This window comes from Petaurus breviceps, unplaced genomic scaffold (genome assembly GCF_028583685.1).
Source record: "Petaurus breviceps papuanus isolate PSGF00001 unplaced genomic scaffold, PetGlider_PUasm1.0 90579, whole genome shotgun sequence".
Taxonomy (NCBI): domain Eukaryota; kingdom Metazoa; phylum Chordata; class Mammalia; order Diprotodontia; family Petauridae; genus Petaurus; species Petaurus breviceps.
Window position 1 is genome coordinate 5460855 of NW_027187278.1, and position 7102 is coordinate 5467956.

A 7102-nucleotide genomic window follows, 5' to 3' on the forward strand; every position below is an offset into this window, starting at 1 on the left:
CTGAGCCAGGAGAAGGCTATATAAGCCCTGATGTGTAGCTTTGTTTTTGGGACTCACTTTGAGAAGTGTTCTGTGATTTGATCTGAATTCTGGGAAGCCGTTGTTGAGAGTCCCCCGGCTTTGAAAAAACCCAGAATGTGGAAACCTAGATGTTGACTGGGTATGGATGTAATGGTTGGACAGTTTGGAAATCTGTCTACTTGATGTTTCTGTCTTGATAATTATGCCTGTATACTTTGAGGTTCAGGGTGCTGACCTTTTCTCCTGAACAAGGTAAACGATATATGTCTGACTGATTAAAGTAAGCTTGTTAACCCATTTTGAGTTGCTTTCCTTTAACAAAGCAGATCCAAGAACCTGTGGTAGCTGCAAACCCTGAGGACGCTTGGGGTGCTTGCTGCTACAGTGACTTAGGATTTCTTTTCCCTGTTTACCTTCTCAAGCTTCAATTACTTCTTGTATCTGAATGTGAAATTTTCTATGCAACTCTGGTTGTTTCATCAAGAATGCTTGAAAGTCTTCTATACCACCGAATGACCATATATTCCCCTGAAACATGACACTCAGTTTTGCTGGGTAGGTGATTCTTGGTTTTAATCCCAGCTGCTTTGCCCTCAGGAATACCATATTCCAAGGCCTTTGATCCCTGAGTGTAGAAGCTGCCAGATCCTGAGTTATCTTGATTGTGTTTCCACAATATTCAAATTGTTTCTTCCTGGCTGCTTGTAATACTCTCTCCTTGATCCAGGAATTTTGGAACCTGGCTATAATATTCCTAGGAGTTTTCTTTTGGGTATCTTTGTCAGGAGGTGATCAGTGGATTCTTTCATCCTTTATTTTGTGTTCTGGTTCTAAAACATCAGGGCAATTTTCCTTGAGAATTTCTTGGAACATGATTTCTAGGTTCTTTCCTTGTTCCTGTCTTTCAGGTAGTCCAATAATTTTTAAATTATCTCTCCTGGATCTATTTTCCAGCTCAGCAGTTTTTCCCATGAGATATTTCACATTGCCTTCTATTGTTTCATTTGTTTGGATCTATTTAACATCATCCTGATTTCTCATAATGTCACTAGCTTCCCTTTGTTCCATTCTAAATCTGAGGGAATGATTCTCCTCATTGAGCTTTTGAGATTCTTTTTCCATCTGGCACATTTGGCTTTTTAAGGCATTCCTTTCCTCATTGTCTTTTGGAGCCTCTTTTACCATTTGAGTTAGTCTGTTTTTTAAGGTATGATTTTCCTCAGTCAGGCTGTTGACTCTCATTTCATAATTTTCTTGAATTGTTCTCATTTTTCTTCCCAATTTTTCCTCCACTTCTCTTATCTGCTTCTTAAGGTCCTCTATAGCCTGTAGCCAGCTTATATTTTCCTATGAAGCTTTTGGTGCAGGAGTTCTGACTTCACTGCCTTCCTCCTGTTCCATACTATGATCTTTATTGTCCCCAAATTAGGAGTCTAATGTTGGTTTCTTCTGTTTGTTTTGTTTCCTTTGCCTGGTCATGTTGCCCCTTAGTCACTTGACCCCTGGGCTTTTTGCCACAGTAGGACTGTGCCACCAGTCAGTGGAGCTTCTTTCCCAAATATTGGGGTTTTCTCAGTTTCCAGAGGTATTAGTTCGGTGCCCTCTCTGAAGCCTCTACACACTCTGGCAAGTTGTTTGCATACCCCAGGACCTCCACCCAAGAGAGCAATCCAGATCCAAGTAGGTTAAAACAAGAGCGGTTATCCCTCAGACTGGTCGCTTGGTCCCCCTACACTCTGCAGGACAGGAGCTGAAGCTGCCTGCTACACCAAGGTGTCTAAGTGGCTTTTAGCCCCAGGGGCAAAAGCCAATTCACTCCCAACTCCTGGTCCCAAAGTCCAGACTGCACTGACCTCTCATTTTGTCCTTTGCATCTATGTGTTGATAAATCTGGAAATGGCCACAGCTGCTGGTGATCTGGAGTCCCTCCAGCCTGCCGCTGGTCAGGCCCACCCTGGGGTTAAAACCTCTCACTCACAAGGACCTGGGCTTGCCTCCCAGAGCATTGCGTTGGCCGATTCCTGCTGGACTGCTGGGCTATACTCAGCAGGAGGTTGTCATTTTGTGGGTTCTGCAGCTTCAATGTTTGTTCAGAGTCCCCTTTTACATGAATTGGGAAGGTGGAAGCTGGAGCCGTGTGGAGGACCTGTTTCTATTCCGCCATCTTGACTCAGCACCCAAGATTTCTCTTGAGATCTCTTCAAACTTAAGGTTTACATCTTCAGAAATAGAAAAGCTGCCACCAATATCAGGAAAATACATACTGAAACCAAACTCCACCCCCATGTAAAAGACACATCAAGCATCAGAAACTGCTTGGACAAAGTTTTCTATATCAGTTCAACCATTTCCTATGTAAAAACTGATTCCAATAACATCAATATTCAATTCTTTTGCTCATTTAAGGAGTAGCCTACTAATTTTGAGCATGGAACCAAATTTAACACTTAGATGACAAACAGAGTCGGAATCACCAGTGGCTATCCTCAAAACTAACTTTTCCTCTGGATGAGCTCTGGCAACTCTCATTATGTCTTCTTCACTATCAAAAGTCATGATTTGTAATCGATTTATTTGTAGCACACCTAATTTTTGATAGTCATTCACATAGATTAGCTTCTCTAAAGGCACTCCAAGACTCTGTACTAATTGTATTTCAGTCTTGCTAGCGCAATAAAATCTAGCTCCTATTGAATCAAGTGTCTTCACCATAACTCTGCTATCATTACATTTAACAGCATAAAAAGGAGTTACTCAAGGAAGAGTTTTGTACCACTTCAAATGTTTCTTCTGCATGTCACCAAAGTTAGCAACATAGAAGGCATCTTTATCATCACCAGAAGAAATATTTATTTTCTGGTTCAGAATATCCTCAGAAGTAAAGCCTTCATCAATGAAAATGACATTAAATTCATCATTGCTAAAGTTATTCACGGTTCCTTGGTGTTCATCTAAAGTGCAACAAAACAAAACAAAGAGAGGGAATTTAAAGAGAAATTATTTCTGGCTTTGTGCTTCTCCAAGAAGACAAACTCCTATCAAATATCAGGCTGCATTTGTGCCTTCAGTGAAGCTTTTGAATTGGATGTTCTCTTAAAGGCCATGGAGTGAGTGGGCAGAGGCTTTGGAGATGCTCAAGATGAACAGAATTTTATGGTTATGATGTTTTCATCCCAACCACCACCCCTGTTCAGTCTCCTCCTGCTCAGGAGGAGGACCCACACTGAGCCACCAGCCTAAGGTGACACAAGAGCTGGGGGCAGAGGAGTGTAGCAGCAAAAACCCTAGCATACCCAGGATGGCTGCTAGCACAGGTTCTTAGATCTGTTTTTCTAAAGGAAAGCAACTCAAAATTGATTATCGATCTTACTTTAATCAAATGTGTCATTTACCTAGTTCAGGGGGAAAAGGTCAGCACCGTGAATTTCAGAGAGTACAAAAAGAGGTTACAAGCAGACAACAAATACAGACAGAGAAACAGATTAACAGACAGGGCTTACAGCTATCTAACCATTACATCCATACCTAGTCAGTTACCAGAGAGGGAAGCACCAACATGTGGGTTTTCAAAGCCAGGGGCTCAATGGCTGCTCAGAGTCTCATCTGGTCAAATCACACAACTCTTCCCAAAGTGAGCCCCAAAGCAAAACTTCACATCAGGGAATGTGTGTGTGTGTGTGTGTGTGGGTGTGTGGGGTGTGTGTGAATTAATAAAATATGGGGCGGGGGGGGGGGGGCTCTCAACAACAGCTTCCCAGAGTCCAGATCAAATCACAGAACACTTCTCAAAGTGAGCCCCAAAACAAAGCTACACATCAGGGCTAATATAGCCTTCTCCTGGCTCAGAGAATGTAACAACCTTATTGACTCACTGCCCAATCAAAAAGTATCTACTGAAAAACAAGCCTCCCACTCCAGGCTCCAGGTCCACTTTAGCCTGGGGCAGGGAAGATCTTTAAAATTTACATTCCCATTACATATACTTAGCACCACACCCAGAAATAACTGGCCTTGTAACCTTGAGCAAGTTACTTAACCTCAACTGCTTTGAAAAAAAAAAAAAAAGCTTCCCACTATAGGCTGCATGTGACCACATTCAGCCTATTAGGGGGCAGAGTATATTTTCAAGTGAGCTAAGCTTCTCAGAATCACATAACAAGGAGCTACTGACAGTGGAGGCTGGAGGGGTCTGACCTATAATCTTTTTTCTGAGAAGTTGTCCAACCATCTAACCCTCTCTGGGACCAGAGCTCACAAAGCTGCTGCTTCTGGTGTTGTCATGGCTGCTTCCATGGCCCACTGTTGGTGCAACAGACTTGTGGCCACTCTGGTATTATAGCCCTACCTTCTAACTCCCCAAGTTTCCTTAGGCAGGAGAAATGTGACCCTCCAATCTTCTGTGTTCTCTGTTTCTTTAATATTTGATCTGAGACATTATTTTAAAGTTGTTTGAAGAGGAATATGGCAGAAAATCCAACTGAAACTTGGCCTGCATTATATCACCTTGATGACTTGTTCTTGTTAAAATCCTTATAGCATTTTTAAAACTAAAAAAATGCTCTATAAATACTAGTCATTATTGTTGCTGCAAATGATAATTTCTTTAAAACTAGTATTATCCAGAAATGTTACATGGTTGCAAATCAATGATAAAACATTGATTGTGGAATAATAAACACTTTAACTGAAGCAATGGATAATCAAAAAGCATATAGTGGGTAAAAATGTAAAATAGTATCTTCTCTGCTTTAAAAGTGGAATCAAAGGCTCCATTAAGAACATGTATGAGCATTATTCATTTTTTTTACAGTTGTCATATAGTAAGGAGGAAAGATAAGAAATTGATATTTGTATAATTAAAAAGCCTAGTAAAGATCCCCCTCCAAAATAATGCCCCAACATTTTGTGGCCTTTCAAAGAAATGTTTTTGAAATTAAATTGACAAGGAGAGCAAATTAGAAGGAATGGAAGAACTGCTGTATATAACAGTAGGAGACTGCATATGGCAACAAAACCACAGAACTACCAAAGATCTGGTAGATTAAGGAATAAGATGTCTGGATATGAATAAACTTTGTTAACATAATTTATAGGAAAAACATAAGTCATTTTTACTCCTTTACGTTTATAATTCTTTTCAAAACCATGAGATCTTTATTTCCTTTATAAGCAAGATGAGACTAGTTATGAATTCTAAATCTTTTGGACCTTATTCACCACCTAATTCTCTTACATAAAAAGCACAAGTAATTAAGATAAAGAAGAAAGCCAAAGATCTCCAAAAAAATTCTCATTCCTCTTTTTACTACCTTTAGTTGCCAAGACTTTTTTCTTATTTCTAACTGTAAATCTTCTTTTTCTCAAGTTTCAACTTTGTAAGGCATGATTTAACCTTTTTATATAACCTTTATATATATATATATATATATATATTTATAACCTTTATAACCTTTTTCCTATTTAACCTATATTGAGAGTTAGAGTCATTTGGGTGTAAGGCATAATTAGGCAGCTCCATTTGAATCCCATGGTTTTATCAAAGACTGGATTTCCAGAACTTTATTTCAAGGATTTTATATTTCTTCTATGGTTGTTCTCAGGTTAAAGTGAAGTGAGCAGAACCAGGAGTACATTTTACACATTAACAACAATATCATATTATGAAGAATTGTTAATGACTTAGGTATTTTCAGCAATACAGTGATCCAAGCCAATCCAAAAAGACCAATGATGACCAATGATGACATACTACCCACCTCCAGAGAAAGAACTGATATTTTATGATGAAGCAAAAGTGCAAATTTCACTGTGTCCCCAATTCTCGTCTTTAAACTTAAAGAGTCTTTTCCTTTAATACATAGCTCAGATATCATCATACTCATGAAGTCTTTCTTGATCTTCCCAACTGCTACTTCCTTTCCTTTCAAATAGCATTGTATTTAACTACTGAGTATATATATATATATATATATATATATATATTCACATGTATTCATTTTATATTTAAGCAGTATGTGTCTTTATATGTAGATGCTGTCTCTCTTACTAGAATTTAATTTACTATGAGTAGAGATGTATTTTTTATTTTTTGTATTCTTATACTTAGCATTTAACACAGTGCCTAGCACATGCTAGGAATTTTTTAAAATAATAATTAACTGTTATTTGATTGAACTCTACCCAAGCATGTAGTAGTGAAGATGGTACTTATGGTACACAAAACTTTGCATCTATCCCTAATTTCATCTCATAGGATTTTGATCAATGTTCCAGCTCAGTCAGTTAATCAGCATATTTTGTATTGAGTAAGTTCTATGTGAAAGTTAGTATAATATTAAATAGTATATAAACTGTTGGGTTTGGAGTTTTGATAATGTAGCAATCATTCCCCAGGTATAATTGTAGCTATGTGAACCTCGACAAGTCATTAAAACTCTTTAAAGTATATGTTCCTCATCTGTAAATTGGAGATAGCATCTATCTCACACTTTTTTTTTGTGAAAATCAAGTGTGATGACTTGTTTAAAGCATTTTGCAAGACTTAAAATATTAGATAAATGTGAATATTATTATTATTCTCACAAACAGTGCCAGGCTTTGTACAGTATATTAAAAAAAACCTAAGATAATGTTGTGTTACAGAATCTCTACTGTCTTTTGGGTTAGAGGACTTAATTTAAAATTCCATCTCTGATGCTTACCACTTACCTTACCACTTACACTGACCTATAAAAGTTGCTTAAGTTCTTTGTACCTCAGTTTCTTCACCTGTAAAATGTGAAGGTTAAATGATTCACCCTCTTATAGCCCTTTCTCCTCTAAATCTATGATTTAATCATTTTATTATATAGACTCTCAAACAAATTTTTTTCTAGTTTGGGGGAAAAACACTGACAAATATGAATTAATGCACTGACTGAGTAAAACTCTAAAGGACACTGGTGGTATAAAGGATATGTAAAAATTTGGGACCCTAATAAACTGAATAAATAAATAAAATGAAGGTTGTGGATAGGTAAGAAGGTGAGGGGAAGACACTTTTGGTTTGACAGAGCATAGATAGTAAATATATATATATATA

The 7102-nt window shown here is 37.8% G+C and overlaps 1 pseudogene; it reads right to left on the minus strand.

Annotated features, from left to right (window-relative positions):
• The window catches only part of LOC138142426 (ornithine decarboxylase-like), a 4816-nt pseudogene extending 1828 nt beyond the window's left edge, over positions 1-2988 (minus strand).
• Between the last annotated feature and the right edge of the window lie 4114 nt (positions 2989-7102).